Source organism: Phaenicophaeus curvirostris, chromosome Z (genome assembly GCF_032191515.1).
Source record: "Phaenicophaeus curvirostris isolate KB17595 chromosome Z, BPBGC_Pcur_1.0, whole genome shotgun sequence".
NCBI lineage: Eukaryota > Metazoa > Chordata > Aves > Cuculiformes > Cuculidae > Phaenicophaeus > Phaenicophaeus curvirostris.
The window spans coordinates 7638484-7664616 of record NC_091431.1 but is presented as its reverse complement, the minus strand read 5'-3'; positions in this window follow the sequence as shown (position 1 = coordinate 7664616).

Below are 26133 nucleotides of genomic sequence, written 5' to 3'. Positions count from 1 at the left end.
ATAGTTAATGTATATGTAGCTATCTTGTTCTAATGTCTAAGTTAAACTTGCATATGGTTTTTGCTGTGCACATTTCATCCTAATTTATTATTTCTCACAAACAGGATATGCTCTATAATACATTACATTTGTTTTCATCTATTCCATTCCATTTCATCTGATGGAATATACAAATACACAAATACATACCTGCAAACTTGCACAAAATGCTTTTACTAATTTTGAATAACATCACAGGGATCAAAAATACTAGAAAACAAATGGAAAGAACTACTTCTTTCATGAACATAAGCATAATGTAAACACAATGCTGCATCTCTTCTACCTGCAGATGGATCAACTCAAAATTAGTCAGGCCAAACCACTCAAATGGGAGAGACATCAGGAATCACCAGTTTGATTTCTTTAGTTCTTTTCACTTGTGCTGTCCGTAAACAAGCAAGGGCAGACACAGTAACTCTATATTAACACATGAATACCCTTGGTCACGTTGACCTGGTCATAGAAATTATAAAGCTTTCACATAATCATGTACCAGTGAAAAGTGACATTGATTTGTCTTTTTTTAAGTATTTTTTTATCTTACATCTTCCAAGCTCCCTTTTAAAACTGAATAAAACACTGCTATGAGACATCAGTTTAAAGCGAAAAATGTTAATTTCTGTACAACACAATGTTTTATTCAGATGTATGTAGGTTTCTCATCCCACATCCTTTTCCTGTTCTTTTTGAGGGAGATAAGGTCATTGAAAAAGGTCTCAGACCTTAATTTTTGTGATTAAAGAAAGAGCATTATCTTACAATCCACTCCAGTAAAACACTGAATGTGATGCAGAGAAAAGTGACTTTATCTGAAAGCCATTATGATGTCATCCATTGGTGTACTTCTTTATCTATACAACACTTCTCTACATGCTCAATGGAGCAATATTTCAAGCTAACAATCATAATTTATTATTTGATGGACTGTCTGAGTAATGGAATGCATCATATTTTAATCATCCCTAGATTTTTCCTCATCTGTCATGTTTAGAAATATTCATTGTGTTTGCTCTGAACTTCTTCATAGCTCTCAATAATTTGTTGCTTGGGTTTTTTTCTGTTAAACATGTTCAGTGTAAAAAATTTTAAACCATTAACTATATAAATGTATACATAAGTAAAGCATATGCAGGAGTACAAGCACCAATGGAGCCATTCTGCTAGATGTAGAATTTCTTCCAGCAACATACCCACATTTAATAATACCAAAGATATTTCATAATCTCTGAGTATTTGCAAACTGGTATGCTTTCCAATTTTAACTCACAATTTAATCCATAATTCTTCACATATTAAATGTTTAATACACTGCTAAAGATTTAGCAACTCTAAAGCATTTTAGTCTAATTTTAATGTATAGACTCTTGATGACAGAGCTGAGTTACATTACAAAGAACATAATGTTGACACTCATAGAGTGAACGCAGCCAAACCAGAACCCTAGTTCTATCCTATGAACTTTCCAACAAATTATACTTCTAATTAATTTCACTACTTCTCATGTTTTGGCAGACTTGTGCCTTTTTTATGTAAAAATAGCATATAGACTGATACAAACCAGACAAACCTAGTGATTTAAAATAGACTCGCTAGAGATTTTATTGACAACTGAGACAAAATGTGAAATGAAATTTCTGAGGTGAGGTGGTGAAAATTTAAAGAAAGCAAAACAGGAAAGCAATGTTCTGATATCTACAGGACTGCAAAGAGATCAGATGAATAATTATTTGGTCATTAACAGGAAAACCCCTCTGACCCAAGTCACATTAAAGGTTTACATCGATCTCTTTTTATCTCTGTATATAAATGAACATCTTTCACAATTCTTCATGTTTTCAAGATAAGTTAAATGGGTTTTATATTGAGAAGTCTATGTAAAGAAATATTACTTTACTGTGTCCTATCTTCTTGCCAGTTCTGGGTTTGGGAATTATTTGTTTTCAGTTATTTTTAAACAGGATTAATTGTGAAAGCTTTTTTCTGCAATTTATCCATAGAAATACTTGTACAGCTGAGATAAAACAAAATACTAATTATTAGCAAGTGTATCTTTTACTGAACAGATTCAGATACTTTATCAGCAAGATAAATCCAGCTCTATATACTACTAGGACTTCATCTACTAGTGCTTCAGAACATAGCACTAGTGATCTCAAGAACGGCATTACAGCAGCAGTTTTCTGAACCTGTATATATAAGTCTAGGCTCTTGGGAGTCAGTGAAATGATGAGAGTGTATATCAGCCAAGAATTTGGCAGGATCACCATGCATTAGTCTCATCCAATTCTACGTTAGTGAAGTCTGTGTTGTCAGAAAACAGTGCAACCTATAATGTCCTTGGAAGATTTGCAATTATTCTGTCACAGGAAGAAAAAGGAAAAATTTAGAGGTTCATGTAAGACCCATCTGTATGCTGAATGGCCCCACAGTCTGACTAAGAAGCTAAGATCCTCCCAAAGTAAATAGGGCAAATGACATTGGTTACAAAAGCATTGGTTACAAAAGTTTAGTGTATGGGAGTCTGTTTGCGAAAGTTCAGATCTCTGTTAAGCAATGCCACCCTTACAAAGTGAAATGTACATGCCTGTATCATAATCCATACAGAAATATTAGCAGTGATTCATATTTCTGACTATATTGATTTAGTTTGCAACTGTTAAAAACTGACTCAGTAAAGAAAAAAATGTTTTACTTTTGGAGCTTTGGAATAAATCTGTTGCCAAAAATGGCTTCCAATTGGCTGGATACCACTGACCAAGCCTTTGAATTAATAGAAAATGCATATCCTCATTTCTCATTTAATGTAAATGGTCCTGGTTTGATTTCACCACTGAGCATTCCTCAGGCTCTAATTGCTTCATGCACTTCCAAGATCTCTGTCTTTTTTTTTTTTTTAATTCTGTTCTTTAATACCTGTTATCAATTTCCTGTGACCAATCTAATGGTTTTGTGTTTTCCTATTTGTTCAGTCAGTATCACACATTTCTAGAAGTTTTATACACTTTCAGTTCTCTAGGTATTGCATTGTTGTTTTACTAGCCCTAGACCATAGCTGTGGGTTCCTTAGTGTATTTCAAGCCTACTAGAATGAAGGACATAATCTGTCTTTCTCTCTGCTATTACATAGTGCTGTATGTGATACTATACCTAAGATAAGACAGCATTATGATAGAATATGAAATAGAAAAGCCAGTTTTCAAGTTAATGATAGTTTAGTTCAGATAAATGTAAGTAAAACAGAAATAGAGGAGGGGGAAAATAAGTTGAATCCAGAGGTACTGAGCAGCAGTTCTAGCAGATAATAAAGGAGTGGGGAAGAGATATAATTTTCAGCAATTTTGAGAAAAAGGAGGAAAAAAACCCCATTGCAGATAGTTCTGGGTTTAAATCTACCGAAGCATGTAGGAATGCAAAGGCAGGCAATAATGTCATTACTTTGGTAATTATATGCATTAGATTCATTACAGAAAACAGTAATTTCCCCTACTGAATGCAGTCAATACAGTTATTGATTTTTCTTAATGGTAAAAGTGCTACTCTAAAACCAAAAAGAGATATCCTTTACTTATTTTCCCTTTCCCATGAGCCCCATCTCCACAGTCCCCTTGATACAGAGTAGACAGAGATAATGGAGAAATGTATATCTAATCTGACACCTACTGGGCCAGGCTAATGCTTCAGAAAAAATTGCCTGGATCACTGAGGCTGTTGAAAATAAAATGTATGATTAACACAAAATATGAAAAAAAAAATCAAAGTTCATTTTTGCTTGAGATATTGGTTTATCTTATTTTGTTTCATTTATCTCCTTTCACTCCAGTTTTAATGGCTAACTATAAGCATACGATTCTTGCAATGAGTTCATCTGACAGAAAAACTAGCTAAACCTCTTTGGTGGGCTGCTCCAAAGCCCTTGCACTCTTTATCTGCCCTCCTTCAATTTGCATTTAATGGGGCTAGACTTTTAACAAATGTGTAAAAACAGATTCACAAGAACTTCATCTTCTATGTTGCATTACTGGGTTTTCAGCAATACGAAAGATATCTGACACAGAGAATCAAACCAAGCTCTGACACAGAGAATCAAACCAACTTCTATAGAAAACTGATCTTTTTTTATATTGAATCTTTTTTTTCCCCTTTACAAGAATAAAGCCCCTGAATAGGTAAAGAAAGAGAATAGAATTGAGTCAAAAGTCGCTTGTATGATTGATCTGATAAATCAGTTAAATCAAAGTATTTGCATGAACCACTTTTATTATGGCTGATTTTCTTTTCTACCCACTTCAAATTCAATTTCCTGAATGCAAGAGTATAAAAAAGCTCTATATCATTCCGTCATCCTTTAAGCAGACTAATTTAAACCTTTCATAGCCACCTCAAAATGTCCAAGATGACAAAGCACTGATCAGATAGACAGAGTAGGCCAGACATTTGGTATTCTCTATGATCATCAGTATGGATACCTTTATGACAGGTGCATAACTAAATTGTTTTCACATATCATCATAAAACTGGACATAATACAAATAAAAGTTAAACTTAATAATCATCAAGTCTTAGTATAATGTCACTAATTAAAGAATTTAAAAAAAAAAGCATTTTAATAGAAATATGTAGTTCTAAATTCAAAATAATCTATTTGACAGAAATAATTATTTCTGTATCAAAAATTGTAATTCCATTTAACATAATATATTTAAAATGCCTAGTCTTGATACTAGCCTCTCAAGAACTGAAATCAAATAAGTAAACAAAACAGGTGAAAGAGGAAAAAGGAAAGCAGAAGAGAAACAAGAACAAAGAGGAAAGATGACCAATGCAAATACAGCAATAAAAAATGGCAACAAAAGTTCAGTCATGATGACTGCAGTTAAAAGCATTTGTAGTTTTGTGTGGCAGAAAAAAGCCCACCAACAGAAAGGCAAGGAAGGTGGTTACTAAATATTATATTTTACTTGTTTTCCCCTAGAACTGTAGCTCATATATAGTTTTTAAAAATATTAGATCTATCAGCCTGCATCTGAATTAGATTTACTGTTCAGAAGTTATGCTACTTCTGTGACTAGACAAAAATAAGGCTCTGTGGGGATCTCTCCTCTCAGTAGATTTTAGCTCCTAGAACTTTTTAGACTAATTTAGGAAACTATTATCTAAAAAGTCTAATTTATATCTTCCCCAACCCTGACTTACAGGAGATGTATACAACAAAACAAAACCAAAACTAAATCCCACCACCAAACAATAACAAAAAGGACTTGACTTGATCTCCAGCATCTCAGGTTGGTAGTTCAGTCAATCTCTCATCTTCAGTCTCTGAAGAAGGCATAGAGGAAGGAAACCAGTGTTTCACTGAGGCCAGTAGGGTCACTTGTTTCTTATGTCTCCATCCTAAAGTCACTGAAAAGACTGATATAGGTTTCAGGCTTTTTCAGATATGCTCATCATTCGCTGACTTCAATGACTAAGTTTGGGATTCAACACCTCTGCAAATCAGCTCCAGTGAGGAGCTGTAAAACCTTAAGAATAAAATGCTTTAGGTTTGAAAATATTCAAGATGGATGGTAGGTCTTATCTTTTCTTGGTCACTAGTTCTCATTTTCTCTGATCCTATGCCAATAACACATACCAAGCAAGTTAAATACTAATGCTTGTATGCTTCAGCTAAATAGCAACTCTTTCCCTATTTACTCCTAATATATAACATGGATACATTAGGAGGAATCATGTTTTTTAGAATCCAGTCTACAACTATCAAAATTTAGGTCACTCCACAGATAGGCACATATTCTGAAAAAACTGGTTTTGTGTATACTTGTACAATTGTTGTATAAAGACAATCAGGAGGCTTTTAATATCATAGGCCATAGTTTCACCAGCGTGTTTACTTCTATTTTTTTTCATGTATCTGCAGAAGGACTCATGCTTTTTTCTTGAGTTACTAATGATTGAGAATATATCATTGAACAAATAAGAAAATCTTTCTCTCCCTTATAACCTAATGCATTTTAACTGTCATTAAAATGAAGAGATAGGGCATTTCCAATGATAATTTTGCTGGGAAACAGCAACAGAATATTGCAGGGCAAAAAAAAAGAAAAACATTTAACAATTTTTTTATGATCCACCTACAAATTTAAACATTTCTGAGATGTTAACTGAATAAAGCAAGGAAACATAAAGGAAGAAAGACAGTGTTAGCTTTTAAAGATTAAATTGGGAGAGTGATAGGGAAAGCTACAATTAATTGTCACCTAAGAAATTAAAGATTTTCTTGCATCTTCAGTATTAAAGGAGTTACAACATTAAGGGTACCATATGAGGTTGGTTTTTTTCATTCGTGATTGTTTATACCCTTCCCAGCTATAAAACATACCTAGTAAGTTGTCAAATTTAAACTGAGATCATTCTTCAAAGATTAAATGCTCTTTTCCCAGTGGTTACACTTCCTAAATCCCAGGCAAACACTGATAGAAAGTTTTAACTAAAACTACTTGTCTTAATTTTGTTTAAAATGTTGTAGGAATATTTTCGTAATTTTCACATTTTCTACATCTTTGATTCTGCCTTGTCTTCTACACATCCTTGAACTTTTTGGTTTTCAAACCCGAGTTTGATACGTCTATTCTGAAATGAACACTGGAAATGCAGATGTTGATATTTGCTGTCCTGCAAAAGCATGTTTGTTGATTGACAGAAATTCCTTAGATGGACTTCGAAATTTCTTTATATCTTTATATGAATCTATAGTCTATCTAGTTATATTTCCTATAAAAGTAAAAAAGTCTTCTTAATGAACTTAGTTAACGTCATATTTATTTTTATTAAGTAATGATGCCTTGACAAGGCAAAAATTATTGGATCTGCCATTTTTTTTTCCTTCTGTCTTATCATATCCTAGTAAAAAAGAAACAGTCTTAATGTGGAAAATGAAAAATTTAATATCTTTCATGGCACTTTGTTTTCTTGCTGCTGTTCGATGTACTCTCAGATGTATTTGTGTTTTCAGAGAGTGTTGTATTTGTAGCAACTCTACAAGCTTGTAATTTTTTGTATGTATTTAAACACAGAGAAATATAGAACTAGTCTTATTATTTCACAAGATAAATACCTAGCTTTGCCATTGTCCTACCTCCAGTGCATTAAACCTGCTACTACTGACAATATTTAAAAACCCTCTGCAATATTTCACAATGTTTTCTTCTTTGGATGTCTTGGCTGATGGTGCTGGAAAGGATTATCATCTGACCCGACAACAACCGTTGTTTTGTCTGGTCACCTGCATCTTTTTAGTATGACTGTAAAACCCTACCAAGACGAGTTATAGTATTTTGGAGGATATCTAACCCTAACTTTTTACACAAATTATGCCTGTGAGTGGAGAAGTAGCAAGGGAGGAGGAATCAGCCCCATCACAAACTGCAGAAATGCTCCCTGCCGACTTCCCCTCCCGGACACTGAGAAGAGAAGCAGAAGCACATTCCTGTATATCGGGTAAACAGCTCCTTCAACTTTTCATTGTGCTGTGAATTAGGGAGATCACCCTCATCTACAAAGGAACTTTTCAAATGACGGGCGGAGCCCAGCTCTGCATTTGCAGCCTAGCGCAGCACCATGCAGTGGCAGAAGAAACAAAGTGCTGCAGTCTAATGAAATACATTAAAATCTGTTTCTCTAGAGAAAAAACTTTTCTCGGCAAAGAAAACAGTAAGCGTAAGTACATTTCAGAATAAAAAAGGTGAATTTTTGAGTAATACAAAATATAAAGTTTTCTGGTTTATAAAAATAGAATTTAAATTGTGATTTCGGTGATGAAAATTGTGTATGGGGCTATGCTTTAAAAATGTTTAGAATAAAAAAAGTTTTCAACCATTTTAAATACTTTCAGGGAAATCCATTCAGCTTTATGTGAAGGCCTATGTATATATGAGATAATTTTAAATTAAATTTTGAGTGAAAGAAGCTCATTAATTTTCAATTTCCATGGCCCTGCACATGAAAGGTCTATAGTAGAGTGGTTATTACTATAGTAAAAATAATAGTGTAAACCAGAAAAATTAAACATTTTAAAATTCCATCTATAGCACTAAGAAAGAGAGAAAAATTACATGTTGAGTACTTTCCTCTTATTGGTAATCCACAGAGTTTCATAAAGGGAAAATTGTGTCCAGATGAACTAACAGTTTATTTATTATGTCTGGTATATTATCAGGATCTAATACATCTACCCAAAAATTTTTACACAGATCCCACATTTTTAATTTAGCCACAAAACACTGATTCATTGGAGCAGATTTTTAGAGAAGCTAATTGAACAAATCCAAGAGAGCAGTTCAGATCTAGTAATGAAATATATTTCTCATTCTCCTGTGTGTGTACATTCATTTTGCATCCTGCACATCAGTCCAATGCCAAATAGAGGTAATGTGCAGAATTAGTACAGTGTCTCTGGAACATATCTTAAAAAATCTGCACACATATCCACCAAGACACATAATAAGGAAGAATCAATGATATGCTAATGGAAATAGAGATCATTTCCCCTCAAGAAGGCAAAATGAGCTTTAAAGGGATCCAAATTGTGTCTGCAGGGTAAGGACAGATCTGCTGGCAGCACTTGAGTAAATTTGGTTGAAAGCAGCTAATAATTCCCTAGAGTGGAAATATTAGACTGCTTGTATTAACAAAAATTACATTCTGCTTTGATGATCTATCTTGAAATGTATAACAGAAATGTAGAACAAACAGAAAGGGCTAAAGCCATGTCCATGAAGGCACTCAGATGATGACTTACTGACTTTCAATATATTTGGCACATTCCCTAAATTTCAGAAGACCAGGAAATACATGCAATTCTGAAAACTTCTATATGCTACAGATCTCAATTGGAGTTGAACTATAATGTGTGAACACATAGCACTGCTGTGGATGCACCACAGCTAGCATAAAAGAATCTGTGTGCTAAAGCACAAAGCCAGCATAGCATGCAATTTGGCTCATCCAGTGATATCCAATGAGCTATAATGAGCAGGAATTTACAAATCTGTTACTGTGGATTTATTATTCTGTTCTTCCTTCATGTCTCAGAGCAATTATCCCGTAAGCTTTCATGATCAGCTAAATAAGTTTACATGTTGGTCTTCAGTGTGAGTGAAAAAAAAAAGAGATGTCATAGTGTTCTTGTAACCCGTACTCCTTAAAAAAATCTTCATGCTCTCAGGAAATTTCAGAGTGCATTACAATCACATAGATGCTCTGGAGATGTCATTTGCATGTTTAGTATTGAAAAAAAGGCAGTTAATTCTATTGATGAATGTTGTTCAGCCACTACTAGCATCAGCAACTTGCAGTCTATGCACCATCAGCTCATCTAGCCAGATTTTCGTTTAGAACTTTGGGTGAGCTAATAAAATTAAGTAAAAAATACTTTTTCAAAATAAAATATAAAAATTTGCAGTGTTAAATTGCTTACAGTAATAATTTATTAATGAAAGGCACTCTCACATGGCTGTAGTGGTTAACTGTGGGAGCAATCTTAGTTTCATTAATAATAATTTTATTAACGATTTTTGCACAAAACATGGGAATGAATTGCAAAGCTGAATTGCAAAACTGGGAGACATGGTAAATACAGGTATGGGTCAGGGTGCAGTGAGGAGAGAAAGGCAGTCTGCAGGACTAGAGATGCAGAAACAAGCTGAAATCCAAAGACCTGGGATGAGATTTGGGATGAATACAAGGATTTATTTCCTTTCTTTCTCTCTGATTGAGGATGTACTAAGCACTGAACTGGGTGCTTGTGACCTGAAATTGACTCTAGAATTGAAAGAAAATATTGTTTTCAAATAAACAAACAAAAAAAAACCCTAAATGCAGAGTAGCAGCAGTAACTACAAAGACAACCAGAAGAGAAACTCATCTAGAATAAAGGACACTAAAGACTGTCATTAATTTCATTCACTTAGCCTAGAAACAGCAAGGAGAAGGGATCACTATAAATGAGCACTTGAAATGGAGAGCAGCATATAGACTAAATAGAGTAAGCAACAGTGCTAGTTTACTTACAAATATAGACAGAATAGTTATGGTAAACTGGGGACTCAGTGAAAGAACCTTCTCACTTTGAGAAATTGTAAATGTCTGTAAAATCCGTCACAGTATGTGAATGTCTTCGGGATGTGAGGCAGTACAAAAGAAAGAATGATGGGACAGGAGAAAAAGTTTTAAAAAGAGGATATACTGCAATAACGCAGGGTTGGACTTGCTGTACCAAAGTCTTTACTGTTCATCCTTTTCCCTTTTTCAGTTCACAAATAGCCTTCACAATTTTTTTGTGACATAGATACCCATGTTTTTTCCTGTTCGGCTGAAAAATAAGTACAGACAGATAAGTCTGCATTACACTTCATTGTTCTGTTACGCTCTGTAGTAAAGAGATTTTGTTTCCCTCTCCTCTGTATCAAAATACAATCACTACAGCCTGCAACAAGTACCTATGTCACTTAATCATGTGATTTAACATTTGCACACAGACTATGAAATTGAGAGGGAGGATCTTGCAGCTCCTATATTTGAATTTTCAAACAAACTACATTCTAAATGAGTGGCTGCATAAATCTTAACCATTAATTTTTGACAATAAATGTCTAAAGTACTCATGCCCATAAAACACACAGTGTGGAACTACACAGACCACTCCCTCCTTGACCAGGAGTGTATTTGGCCCTTTTTTTCCAAGGCACTCTATTAAAACAAACTAGAACTTTATATGATAGATAAAGAGGCGTATATGTACCCGTGTATATAATTCTTCCTCAGAAGCTATTTCCACTCCAATAATTCACCATGCACAAAGAAAGAGTGTCTGAGGTTTTAATATAACAAGTGTTCAAGCTTATGGCTGATATTCAAAAGCCTCGGAGCCTCGCCATCTTGTTAAGTTTACCATGTTTATATATATGACACGTCATTTTCCATTATCTATTTTTGCTTAATTCCACTTTTAAAATACTAAATTTGAAATCTGTGGCTACTCAGATGCACTTAATGTAACAGCAATTGAAAAATATATGCAACCCAAGAGAAAAGTGATGGTTCCTTGAAAGACAAATCAGGCATGACTTTTTTGTTGTTATTATTTCTATTGTCACATTTCCTCCTCCCTTTAATTCATCCCACAAGACACCAAAACAGCTACCTTAGAGGCAAGCTGCTGGGAAGGGCAGAGTCTAAACCGACCAACTATTTCATTCCTATCCTTAGTTATGAATCAGTGAACAGGCACTACATGGTTCTTCACTTTATAATTTTTGCCTCCTTGATTGAAATTCCCCCTTTGTAATAACTGGTTTTAGCACCAAGGACACCAAGTTCCAGAAAACAGTCTCACCAAGAGATAAAGTCCGCAGCTGTGAACTTGTAGTACTGAATTGCAGAGGAAAAAATCCATCCAAGCAGTGACAGAACTTTGTCTCATTAAAATAAGAGCCAAAGTTCTTCTGTAATTAACTCAGTGCTGACTGACTCTGTATTTGATCTCAAGAGAAGGAGATGTTGTATATTAGACTGAAAAATGAAAGGCTTCTCATTTATGCACAAAAAAACTGTCTTCTCCGGTGAGCTCTGCTGTGTACATACAATTCCCACAGGGACTTTGGATAGCTGCCCTCACATTGCCTTGCACACTGCCCACGTGCTGTGATACCACCAACCCCAAGCAGCCTATCTGCTGCCCTGCAGCAACAAGATTCACAGCCACAAGCTGCATCTGATTCCTTTTTAACTTCTGAGGTTTTATTTGTTATGATTGTCTGAAATATGGCATTTCATTGAGTGACCAGTCTGAGAGCTGCCACTGGAGCTGAGAAGCAGGAGGCATAGGATAGTTCAGGCACTGCCGAGCTCATCACACAAAACAGTGAAGTTCATTTTCTAGGGCCTCTTCTAGGAGGCAAGTTCATCTGTGCATCACTGTGCAAAGAGATTCATGTCAACATAACAAGCTGTCTTGCTAAGCTGATAAATCTCTCATAATTTCTTTCAAGAAAATATAGTTTCCCTTTTTTTGTCTTGGTTTTTTTCAAACAATGCATTTTTTTTCCTTTGTGACTGTGATAGAGTCTATCTTTTATATTTATTTGAGTTATTTTCATCTCAAAATAGTGAAAGAACATGATAAAGAAATGTAAAATAAAAGCAAAACTCTCCACACAGTTGTCTCTGAGTGAAAACTGAGACATTGCAATTATTTCGTATTTTAATTAAAAAAATCTCCATGAATGGAGTACAGTTTGGGACAGTAATAGGTAATGTCTTTAGCCAGTTTTTTTTCCAGAGAAAAAAAATTCCTTTATAAGTATTTTATGACCTTTTAAAAAAGTACTCCAGAATCGCTTTGATTTGCTGTATGACTTTGACATTTGCCCAGGCAGGAGTTCTAGATTTTGCTGCATTTCAGTTTGGGAAGGCATCTTTTCAAGGCAAGAGTTGAGCTTCAGTTCACATTTTTCCACTGCCACCATGATCAGCTAAGGCAAGATACATAAAGTTATTTAAAGATCTGCGAAAGCAGAGGAGTGAGTCAGCTGTCTAGCTCTTAGTACTTCACACATTTTTTTTTGTACAATTACCTGAACGTTTCCATTCTATTTTAGAATGAAATGTTTATTTGCATCAGTATGGGAAGTCCTGTAACATCACATGTTTGAGATCAGTTTGGATATCAGATAAGAGCAATCAGCATCTTAAGCTACTTAACATAAAAATATGTCAATAATAAATTGAGTGACTCAAGTTAAAAGCAGAAGTCCATGCTCAAACAAGAAGTGTACCTCACATGGTTCCTTAGTGACTATCAGATTAGCTTTGTGCTCACTGCTCAAAACAGGCAAAAAAAAAAAAAAAGCAATATGAGAATTTGAAAGATTCTTCCTGCTAGTCTCTGGAGGTGCGTTTTCAATCTTGCATTTGCAGGAATCAAACTAGGTTGTCATATTAGCAGAAGCAAACTGGAAAATAAAAATAAAAAAATGTGCAATTATTTAAGAGCAAAAGTTCCCTCACTTCTAAGACCAAAACTGAAGGATTTCCAGAGGCGTAAGCATGTCCAGCAAACAGCCTTTCCTACACATAAACCTTCATATGGTCTTGATTTTTAAAACATTCTTAATTCCATCAATCTTTATCCAAAATAATTTTCAAATCCTGGATACAATACTTGGTTTAATTGATGATAAAGAAGCATTTTTATCCTTTTTCAACTTTAAATGTTTTCCTTAGTAAAATATATTTTAGAGAGTAAAAAACAGTTTACCATCCAGAACTAGTCACACTAACAAAAAATGTAACCATGAAGTTGTGTTTGCTTTCTGCATGAAGCTAGTAGGTACTTCCTTACTGTTACCAACAAAACTATCTTTATGTAAAATAAATGGTGATTTGTAGGCCATAAGACAAAAGTTTCTTGAAAGAGATTTTTCCAAAATTGTAGTATTACTGAAATCTTCTGGCTTCTTAAAAATTGTTTAGCATTGATAGTTTATGTGGAAGGTTGGAATTAAGAAAAGCCTGGGAGAGAAAGTGGCTTGGGAAAAGAAGCTTAAGTATTATTTAATATAACGCATTTAAATGAAGAAATGGACCATTATGTTTTCATTTGTATAATCCTTCTTGTTGCATACAACCTACAAGGTGGAATATTGCAATATTTCATACCAACAAAATTATTTTCTAGAATCATGGTCATATGCTGCAACTATTTTTAAGATCTCCTCTGACTGCGTAATACTTTAGTTCTGATAGTCCACTGTTAGTAATTTGAAACACTTTGAAATACAGTAATTCTTATGCTAATTACTTTTGTCATTATGGATAGATACAAAATATTTTCTCAACCTATCTCTTTATAACAAGTAGAACTCAGAACCCAAGTGGCAAACAATAACACCAAAATCACTACTGTTGCCACACTGCACACATGGTTGTAAAGGTACTAGTTTAAATAGACAAACAACAAAGAGTGGTTTTGTTGGGAAACTGGTTATTATCACCTTATCTGATTTGTCACCTCTGCGTGAGTAAGCAAACTATGGAAATGTTTTAGAAGTATTATGCTATAATAAATTTATAATCCATAATAAATTGATTAAAAAATTGCTTAAAGAAGTCTTGAATGTCCTGTGGCTGTGATTCATGCAATTATATGAAAGCAAATTTAAAAATTTTCCTAAGAATCTTTTCAGGTTTCAGTGGTGACTATAGTAACAACTTCTCTGAAATACTTGAAAATGTTTGATTTTAACAAGGACTACATAAATTTGAACTGTCATTTCACAGAATCACAGAATCACAGAATAACCAGGTTGGAAGAGACCCACCGGATCATCGAGTCCAACCTTTCCTATCAAACACTAAACCATATCCCTCAGCACCTCATCCACCCGTGCCTTAAACACCTCCAGGGAAGGTGACTCAACCACCTCCCCGGGCAGCCTGTTCCAGTGCCCAATGACCCTTTCTGTAAAGAATTTTTTCCTAGTCTAGCCTAAACCTCCCCTGGCTCCAGAGCCTCAACATCCTTCTTGTGATGAGGGGCCCAGAACTGAACACAGGATTCGAGGTGCGGTCTCACCAGTGCGGAGTACAGATGGAGGATAACCTCCCTGGACCTGCTGGTCACGCTGTTTCCGATACAAGCCAAGATGCCATTGGCCTTCTTGGCCACCTGGGCACACTGCTGGCTCATGTTCACTCACTGTCAACTAACACCCCCAGGTCCCTCTCCTCCAGGCAGCTTTCTAGCCAGACTTCTCCTAGTCTGTAGCACTGCATAGGGTTGTTGTGCCCCAAGTGCAGGACCCGGCATTTGGCCTTGTTAAACCTCATCCCATTGGACTCTGCCCAGTGGTCCAGCCTGTTCAGATCCTTTTGCAGAGCCTCCCTACCCTCCAGCAGATCAACACTTCCACCCAGCTTAGTGTCGTCTGCAAACTTGCTAAGGGTGCACTCAATGCCTTCATCCAGATCATTGATAAAGACATTGAACATGGCTGGAGCCAGCACCGAGCCCTGGGGAACCCCACTTGTCACTGGCCTCCAGCTGGAGTTAACTCCATTTCCCACCACTCTCTGGGCCTGGCCATCCAACCAGTTTTCCACCCAGGAGAGTGTGCGCCTGTCCAGGCCAGAGGCTGACAGTTTCCGAAGCAGAATGCTGTGAGAAACTGTGTCAAAGGCTTTGCTGAAGTCCAGGAAGACCACATCCACAGCCTTTCCCTCATCCAGCAGCCGAGTCACTTTGTCATAGAAGGCAATCAGGTTAGTCTGGCAAGACCTGCCTTTGTGAACCCATGTTGACTGGACCTGATCACCCGGTTCTCTTGCATGTGCTTCATGATAGCACTCAAGATCACCTGCTCCATGACTTTCCCTGGCACTGAGGTCAGACTGACAGGCCTGTAGTTTCCTGGGTCCTCCCTGCGACCCTTCTTGTAGATGGGCACAACATCAGCCAGCCTCCAGTCCAGTGGGACTTCCCCAGTCTTCCAGGACTGTTGGAAGATGATGGAAAGGGGTTTGGCCAGCACATCCGCCAGCTCCTTCAGTACCCTAGGGTGAATCCCGTCCGGCCCCATAGACTTGTGACTGTCCAGTCGGGCTAGCAAGGCTCTGACCACCTCCTCTTGGATCACAGGAGCCTCATTATGCTCCTCTAGCTCCTGGGTTAGTACACAGACGGAACGACCCTCCTTACAACTAAAGACTGAGGCAAAGAAGGCATTAAGTACCTCAGCCTTTTCCTCATCCCCTGTCACTGTTGTTCCTTCTGCATCCAATAGGGACTGTATGGTCTCCCTAGTCCTCCTTTTATTATTTATATATTTGTAGAAAGATTTTTTGTTATCTTTCACTGACTTGGCCAATCTAATTTCTAGCTGAGCCTTAGCCCTTCTGATTTTTTCCCTACACAATCTCACTTCCCTCCTGTAGTCCACCCAAGAGGCCTGTCCCTTCTTCCAGAGCCCATAAACGTTTCTCTTCTTCTTGATATCCCTCTCTATTCAACCAAGCTGGCTTTCTCCCCTGCCGGCTTTTTTTCCGGACCACGGGGATGGCTTTCTCTTGAGCTGCTAGGACCACCCTTTTGAAGAGCTATTTGGCATCAAAATACACAGGAAAGGGTGACGGAACTGTCCCAAGTTGGTTTCACTTCCAAATCCAGTGTATTATTTAACTACAGAGTGAGCTGTGCCTTCCAAAGCAGATCTGCTAAATGATTCCCCTTGCTCCAATGAATAAATTAAAATTCACGATAAGGTCATTCTGCTAGCACTGATCCCTGTTTCTATAGAGAAGTGCATCCTGCTTTACTATAGCAGCAAGGATGAACTTCTGGTCACATAGGACCACATTGCTATCCAAGGCCTAGAATAAAAGTTCTGAACTTCTTACGTGCAGGGTAAGTGAACCTCCTATTTTCTATATTCCTGAAGTCCACCATGCCAAAGTTCTGCATCTCCAGATCCACACATTGATGCATGTATGTATATAACTGTAATATAATGCTCTATAAACTGAAGAATTTAGTTTTACATGTTCCTCTGCATTTACTGTAGTTATGAGTGCTATAATTCTGTCTATCAATGGGTTTCTAGAAAATGTATTCACATGGCAGCAAATGGTTACTGTAATCAGTGAAATGAAAAGAATAGAAGTCATTGTGGAGTGCAAAACACAAACAAATTCTATAAGATTCTAATTAGCTGCCAAATATTTTTAAAAGCTTAGTAACTATTATGATGCTGTTAAGGTTAAGCTTGAGGGTTTAAAACAAAAGGTCACCAATACATGGCCCAACAATCTCATAAACATTGCACACTGAGTCAGTCAATTGCCCATGGACACCTCTTAAAAAAAAAAGTGAGTTTTTTCTCAGCCAGACTTTGAGAACTGATACCTAGAAAATATCAATGACAAATGATAACAAATGGCAAGTGGTTCTGTGAAAGATTTGTGAACATAATGTAAAAGGCAAAACAGAATCCTAGAACTAAAGTAGCATGTTTCCCAATCTAAGAACAGTAGTCATGACACTGGTGTCAAGTAATGGACCAAAAATTACAAAACAGTCTTAATAACACACAAATTTCTCATCCCACCTTTTGCAAGGTTTATTAGTTTTTCACTATAACTTCTTCGTTAAAAAAATGTTCTAAATGAGACTAAAATTTGTCCAGTGTAAATGCTAAAGGAAGCACACTGGGGGATCTGCAGAAGCTTATAACCAGAATGAAAAATTAGAACAGATTAGAGAAAGAATTTAGAAACATTAATTTAAAAAAAGGTGAAGCACCAGGGTTTTTCAAAAGTCATTACTGTTGATTGAAAAAGAAGCAGTAGTGGTTGCCTTTTATTATTATTTCAGTCAAGGATTGAAAGAAAGGAAGAACATATAGGTATGTACTTTTAAAAATATTGACATGAAAACTAAAGAATTAATTTTTGATCCACTGTGAGAAAGACTTCAATGCATTTCTTTTCAAAGTATGCTTTGAACGTATTATGTCAATGACAATAGCTAGACTGAACCAACCAGGACTGTGCACCCATCTAAGCAGCCATGATAGCAACAAAAATGTTAACCCTTGCAGGTGCAGAAACAGAAATCTCCTTGGGAAAAGTCCTTACTTCAAGAACATCTTTCAAGAAAATTGAGAGGCCTGGGCAGCAAGTGAAAATATATCACTAATCCCCTGCTTGCTCTGAGTGTGTTTTAACAAAGTAGATTGTTCCAAACAGGTGGTTTTAACTTAAAACATCTTTAGTACATTTGTAAACACATGCTTCTGAAAGACTGTCTTTTTGTGCATTAAGTGATCTCAGTGCCCATTGAATCTATCATTGCTGAGACTATGCACTCACTTCCTATTCTCAGCATATTCTCTTGCTTGATTCATACACAGATTGTTCAGATTTAAAGACATTTCTGCCACTTCATTGCTTTACATCAGAGTGAGAGAAGTCTTAAATGAAGGAAGCAGTACTGACTGTCAGCCACCCTTTCCCCTTTTTTTTCCTTCCTCCCCCTTCTTTTTTTTTATTTTATATTGTCCCATATTCTTTTATAAAATCAAAATGAAAAAGTTCTTGACAAAGATTTTCCATAGTGTAAAATTACCTTTACTCACTTCACCCTACTGTAATACAAACAGTATTGCTGGGTAAATGAACTAGATTGACAGCAGTACCAGACCAAGGTAGGAAATAAAGAATAGGAAATAAATGGATACAAGCTGGTGTTTGCTGAGTTAAAGAGGTACTATGAGTAAGGGGACAAAAAGATGGGTGTTAGCAGGATAAATTCTGTAGCAAAAGGAACTAGTTGGGAAGCCTGTGTAATCCATCTGTGAAGCCAGGAAAGACTGTGTGTGTTTTTCATTATTTTTCATTATTACTTCCTACGATTTTTTTGCAAACAGGGGATGGACATAGAAGGAGGCTGACTATGTGAGCCTCAGGGACTTTTTACATGCAAGATATGTTTCAGTGTGATTAAGTAATACATAAATAGAACATCTAACTTTGTAGTTCTGATTCTATTAATTCTGTGCATCACATTCCTTTTTATGATAGGGTGACATTTATAACATTAGCAACATTTTTTCACCTCCGGTACTTTCTCAGTTCTTCAGCTTGAGTGGAAATACAACCTTTTGTATCTAATTGTTCTTTTCTCTTTTGATTCTCTTCGTTGTATTATATATGCATTGTTTTCCACCAGACAGGAACAAATGGTTCTGCCAAAAGAAGCAACTCTACAACTTTAATGAAGTTTCTGGATGGTACTCGTGATTGATTTTAAACTAATCCAAGTTCTTGTAACAGCCATGTATCTTTTCTAGCATCACAGTATTTGACATCACAATCAGTCAAAAGTATCTCACATATAAGGGATGAATAGCTTCAGAAATACCACTGACAGCACGCAGACCCTCAGCGCTTTCCACAAGCATTGTCTCCTGCAGAGAGTTTATTTGTGAATAATGCCTGTTCTTTTAAAACTCAGCAAGATCTCAACAGCTGATTTTGTAGCCAGGTTTTTTGCAGTCATCTATTTCATACTCAAAATGAATGAAAAAGTCTGAACTAGTAGGGCTCAGGACTTAAAGCCAAGCTTTTTAAGTCATGTTTCTGCTTCTGGAAGGGTCTGCAATGTGTTTCACTTGTGTCTATTATATCATGATAGCCAAAGGTGAGTTCTCTGAACTTTTATTACTTGATAGCCTCTGTCCCCTCTGAAAAAACACAGAGAGGAATATTTCCACAGACTTCAATGGAAACTGACTCCATCTTGTGAATTACTCACACAAATACCTGCGAACTTAAGAGTAATTATATTAAAAGTTTTGCAATAAAATCATGATATTTCATCAATACTTTCAACTCTTCCCTCTGTACTCAAGTTTCCCCTTCCTAAACTTTTAGAAAATAGAATTTAAATATTTTAATAGTGACCATATTAAAACTGCTACTCTAAGGTCTTAAGGCAGTGGTGGTTTTGAGTTAAAAATCTAAAATATTTTCTGAATTGTGGTCTAGATATCAGTGACATCTCATTATCTACCCTTCACTCACAATTTTTTTATTTATAACAAAGTCTAGTTGATGCTTATGTGAAAGAAAAAATAATCACAGTGAGTACCATTATACGGAGTAGCAATGAGGGAACCATCCGTTAAGTCAACTGTACCATCTACCAAAGTCAGTTTAGAGGGAAAATACTGCTTTTTCATTGCTGCCTTCACAGCTGGTGTCTCGTGAAGATTTACAGTGAATATCTGCAAAGTGGGAAGTTAAAAAGCCACACCACTGGACAGCAGTGAATTAGACAAGTCTTCCTGATATAATTACTAGAGTAAAAATTATAGAAAAATATTAATGGAAAGGAACCAAGGGATCGTCTAGTCTTTCTGCTATTCCAAAGCTAGGATACCATTTTTTTCATGACATAGGCTCCTTAGCCTTTCTAAGTCATTTATTGCATTGTTTCATTATCTTTATCAGCTGAAATAAAAATCAACAGAAAATGCCTACATGACTTTGTCTTGCTTCGGTTTAAGCTACTCTCTTCTTCTTGATCTTTGCCACAGCCTTTGCATATCTGACTTCCTGTTATTCCCCCTCTATTTTTTAATCTTCCTTGGTTTTAAATATTCAGAGTCTCTTTCACCTTCCTGCAGAAGTGATATATTTTAGACCCTTGATCTGATTTCTCCAGATCATTCATATCTTTCTTATTAATTTATATCATCCTCAAAATGTTGTCTTTCAAAAGCTGCCCAAAATAAATCAAAAGTCTACACACTTCAGACCTTACTAATGTTAAATAAGTTTTAAAAAATAGTAATTATATAACATTTCTTACAAGCTCTGCTTATGTTTCATCCTAGAATACATCCTAGCATTTTCTATTGCAAACTTGATGGTTCATGACTGACTTCTTGCTCACTGTAATCTGAAAAATCTTCTTTTAAGTATGCTTTCTAAACAGTTAGACTTATCCTGAGTTTCCTATTGCTACCTTGCAAATAGAACCCTTCACATTTATCATTACAAATTTCATCCATATTTCCCTTAGCATATATCTAATTTCTTAAGATTATTTTGAATTCTAAAGCCTTTCTCCAATAGAGAGATTATCACATTTTGTTTTCTAAAGCACATATCTTAAGTAAATTCTATATTACCTCACACAAGTACCTGAAGTGTGAAGCATTGCCTCTGCAGATTACCACATTTTATTAAGTCACTGATTCCCATGACATGGTACAGTTATCTTTTGCATGTATATAACAGTTTCATCTAGATAATATTTTGCAAGCACTCTTATGAAAAAGTTGTGTAAAGGAATTGTATATGTTTTTTTCAGATTTGATATCCTGTGATGAACTCAGAATTTGAGATACATGAAAGCAGCACAATATTACTTTTTCTATTTTTTTCAACATCATATGTTCTTAAATTTACCAAAAGTTTCATTTTGCAAACTAAATTCAAATAAAAACTCCTGGTACTGAATTCTAAGATTAGAATATTTTATTTCATGGAATATTAAACAATTATGACTTGTAAAGATTATATCAGATTAATATGTTAGAATAGAATAATTACATATTAAATGAGATCTAAATTTTCCATCTAAATGTCATCAGTGTGGCATGCTTGCTGTTCCATAAAGCAGACCAGAGGCAATTCTCCTTTCACAGTAATTTTCACTTTTCTGGCTTTCAAGTGAATACTGACAGATAGTTGAAGAGGTAAGGTTTTCTCTTAGAACTTCTTGACAGTCCTCCTGAATGTTCTGGTAAAGATATATCCTTATTAATGTGTTATAACATTTCTTATCTTTTCATTAAGAATCATTGCATTTCCACTTCAACAACAGAATGTTTCATTAGTACAGGGCACGACTTAATATAGAATTCAATATTTTTTTAAAAAACTTTTGTGCTAGTAAAGTGAACTAAAGATGCAAGTTACAGTATCTCCTCTTGCTTTCTTGCTATTCACATATAATTAGAGGGAGTGGAAACCATTCCCAAATGTCAAGAAAAGGTATTTGTCTTACGTGAAGAAACTCAAATTCAGAAAATACTTAGGAAGTCTAAAAAATTATTTCTAAGAATAGATGCTGTGCTCCTGCTTGGTTATGGTGAAAGGCCAGGAATATTTAAATTATAGTAAGTTTAAGTAAAGGATTTAAAATAGCTGTATTATGAAATGCTATGTAAATGGTATAGGATTATAAGCAATTAATTAATTCTCTGTCCTACAATAACATTGACTGATCTGAAGTTACTGAAATAACTTCTTCAGTTTTGCTAGGTTTTTTTTTCTGTACTAACTTAAGTTACTAACATATTCTTCTTTCTCTTTGTCATTCATTAGTACCTATTAGGACTACTTGAAAACCAAAATCTTTTGTTTAAAAAACAGATCTCTCTTGCAATTGTTGGAACATGACCTTTTTTCAAAAAAAAAAGTGGCAATAAAAACAGATTAACATTTAGATTTTTTGGGTTTATTTTTGCCAGTTCTCTTTATATCTATGCTTCCCAGGTAAACATGTACAAATATCCAAACAGAGTTCATATTTTAAGAAGTATAAACAATTAATGAAACAGTCAACAATATCAAAATATTTATCCTAGGAAAAAAATAATTATTTGGGCACAAAAAGTTGTAACTTCTAACACTTTCAGCTGAAACATTTCACATTCTTCATTATGAGGGGGATGAGGCACTGAAACAAGTTGCCTAGGGCAGCTGTGGACGCCCCAGCCCTGGAGGTGTTCAAGACCAGGTTGGATGGGGTCTTGAGCAGCCTGATCTAGTGGGAGGTGTCCCTGCCCATGGCAGGGGAGTTGGAACTAGGTTATCTTTAAGGTCCATCCAACCCAAACCATTCTATCACAGAATCACACAGAATCACAGAATAACCAGGTTGGAAGAGACCCACCGGATCATCGAGTCCAGCTGTTCCCATCAAACACTAAACCATATCCCTCAGCACCTCATCCACCCGTGCCTTAAACACCTCCAGGGAAGGTGACTCAACCACCTCCCTGGGCAGCCTGTTCCAGTGCCCAATGACCCTTTCTGTAAAGAATTTTTTCCTAACGTCTAGCCTAAACCTCCCCTAGCGGAGCTTGAGGCCATTCCCTCTTGTCCTGTCCCCTGTCACTTGGAAGAAGAGGCCAGCACCCTCCTCTCTACAACCTCCTTTCAGGATTGTATGATGCTATGACTTTATTTTGTCAGCAATAGAATATAAGAAATACTGTGAACTTTGCCTTATACTAAGGCCAGCTGTATGATCTTTTGTTATAAGGTTTGCTAACAATACTACAGGGATGCCTTTTTATGTGGGTGCATTAATTATAAAGCTGCAGTTATAAAGCTATTTTGTAATGATCTTTTTAAAAGACAGTTTTTGGCGTCTGGTTTGCTTTCTGTCTAACCCAACACTATGTGAGAATCAATACAGTTCCCAAATATAAAATATTGATTGATTTAGTTTGCTGCCACTCATGATCTAATAATTCAGAAACCCCACTTGTGCATGGCCCACATGCTATGGAGATCTGAAGTAACAAGGAGGAACACATTGCACTCACTTATGCCCTGAAAAAATCTGGCAAGTACAAACTTCTTTCCTTGGAAACAAGTCAAACCACAACACTTTTCCCTTCATCCTTTATTTTAAGAAACAAAGTAATAAAGGAATTTCGACATCTTTTACATTGAAAATGGATAAAAGTTACAGGTTTGTGTCAGCACATCCCTACAACTGTAACACTCTGGACTAGTTCACATGAAGTATTATCTAACTCTTTCCATGAAACTGCTCTCAAATAAGGTATTCTTCAGTGTAACGATGGCAGAATTCATTCCTGAGGGAAAGCAACCTTGTAAGTGTTCAAGGAAGAGAGATACTCACATACAAGGAGAATAAAGAAGGACACAGACAATAATGTCCTTAAGCAAATGTACTCATTTTTATTTCTCTGTACTCTTTCAGTCTAATTCAATTTCTTTAATGTCACAGGCAAAATCTAGCTTAGACAAGCACAGAGAAAAAAACAGTGTGAGGATTGAAAAGAAAAACTGCTTTATTGTAAGCTGTGCCCTAGTACTCTGTATTAGATGGCTGAAAAGCTAAGTATACAGCAGTCGCTGATTTCAAATTAAGTGGTAATGAATGCAGATTTCCATGAAGATTCCATGAGTCAGTAATTAGAATTTTATTGCAATTGGAAATGCTGAAATAAACACGGTCTCTACTCTCATACATGTAATTGATGAGTTAATTTGTCTTCAGTACTCTCATAGTTTTAATATTTCTCCATCAGTGCCATGAAAATTAATAGGATTCTAAATGTATAAAATCATATCCCCCAAGAAAGCACTGTTCACTAGCAGTGAAGCGTATTTGTTTCATCTGCCTTTAGTGTGGGGTCATCTTTTTTTTCCCTATCTTTTTTTTTTCCTTTTATTTTCTCTTTTTTTACTTTCTTTGAATCTCTTTCTTTCTTCTTTTTTTTGTTTTCTTTTTCTTTTTCCTTTTTCGTTTTTCTTTTTCTTTCTCTTTCTCTTCTTATTTCTCTTTTCCTTTTTCTCATTTTCCTTCTCCTTCTTCTTTCTCTTTCTCTTTTTCTCTTTCTTTCTCTTTCTCTTTCTCTTTCTCTTTCTCTTTCTCTTTCTCTTTCTCTTTCTCTTTCTCTTTCTCTTTCTCTTTCTCTTTCTCTTTCTCTTTCTCTTTCTCTTTCTCTTTCTCTTTCTCTTTCTCTTTCTCTTTTCATTTTTCTCTTTCTCTTTCTCTTTCTTTCCCTTCTCCTTCTCCTTCTCCTTCTCCTTCTCCTTCTCCTTCTCCTTCTCCTTCTCCTTCTCCTTCTCCTTCTCCTTCTCCTTCTCCTTCTCCTTCTCCTTCTCCTTCTCCTTCTCCTTCTCCTTCTCCTTCTCTTTTTCTTTTTCTTTCTCTTTTTTCTTTTTCTTTCTCTTCTTCCTTTTCATTTCCCTTTTTTTTTTCCTTTTCCCTTTTCTCTTCTTCTTCCTCTCTTTTCTTCAATGACGTTTTCAGACATGACATTTTGTGACATTTTATGTTTTATATTGCTAACACACTGCCTGCAGAGAAAGAGTTAGATTCAGGCACATCAGCAGCAGTTTACATGGACTCCTTTCCTTACAAGTATTTACAAACAGGCACCTTTCATAAGAAAAGGCTTAGTTCAATTTTTATTTAATTTTTTTTCTCTGTTTTGGTCTTTGTTGTGATTCACTCATGTTGTAAATACTGTGATTCAGTAGCATTCTTCGTGGACTCAGTCAAACAATAATAAACAGAATAAAAAGAAACTACTGCTCTGCATTAAACTGTGATTGTACCAAATGAAGATAGACTGTTACAGAATGGGGAAGAACTTAACCTCATGGACACATATGGTGGAGTGACCTCTCTTACTGCCTTGTGGCAGGAGTATCATCTACATCTCTGCAAGTAATTACTAAGGCCCCACTAGCTGCTGTTCAAACTATGGTGCTAAACATTGCATATTGCAGCATTTCAGGGTTTTTTTATCAGATAAGTATGCTTTTTAGTTTTAATCAACATGTTGTGTAAAATATTACAAGAACAGTCCAAAGCAATCCAAGAAAGGCATTCTCATTTAAAATAAGGTGCTCTTTATGGGAAGGGGTGAGTCAGGATTGTTGGTACCTGCCTTGGCTAATTTTCTTCAAAACCGAGGCTTTTTATTCCAATAACTTCTCTAATATGCATGGTAAAAAATGAGATGTCAATTTGTCTGACCTGCAGGGTCATTTGCCCAAGATTATGAAAGTTTGGCTCTATATATACCTGCAGGTCACAATCAACTTTAGAACTCATTAATAAACATATTATTCAAATAACATTTAGGTGGGTATTTTTAAACTGATCTCATATTGGTGTGAAGCTGTTCTGGTGTCTGTGTTAGATCTCGATGGGATTTTTCCGCTAGATACTTTTCCTGTGGCAAAATTGCTTTTCTGTTACACAAGAATGACAGTAGTACATTCTCCTCTTTCTCATTTCCTGAAAAAAAAAAATATTGTTGAAGGAATTGGTTTTAATTTGCTTCAATTGTTCAAAGAAATAGACAAATCTCTAAGAAAAACTCAAGAGTTTTAATATATAAGAATGACATCACAGAATAAGAACTAAGAGAAAGTAAATTAAAAAAATACACCTAGTTTTCCAGAGACCTGTTTAGCTTGGGGGCAGGGGAGGATGGTGTGATCTAAATATTCAATGTATAGTAACATTTAACAATACCCAACTGGATCTTGATTTAGAAAGAGGTGTGAAGGCACTCAACAAGATACCATGCCTCTCTTTTTCCTCCTTAGTGTGTATTCCCAAAAATGTAAGCACATGCTGTCTAGTGATTTAAGGAGTAGAAGAGAAAGAAAGAGCAAAGTGTAAATCTGGAAACAGGCAGGGCTCACTGACAGACAACAAATTTATATTTACCTCGCTGCCAGTATAGTAGA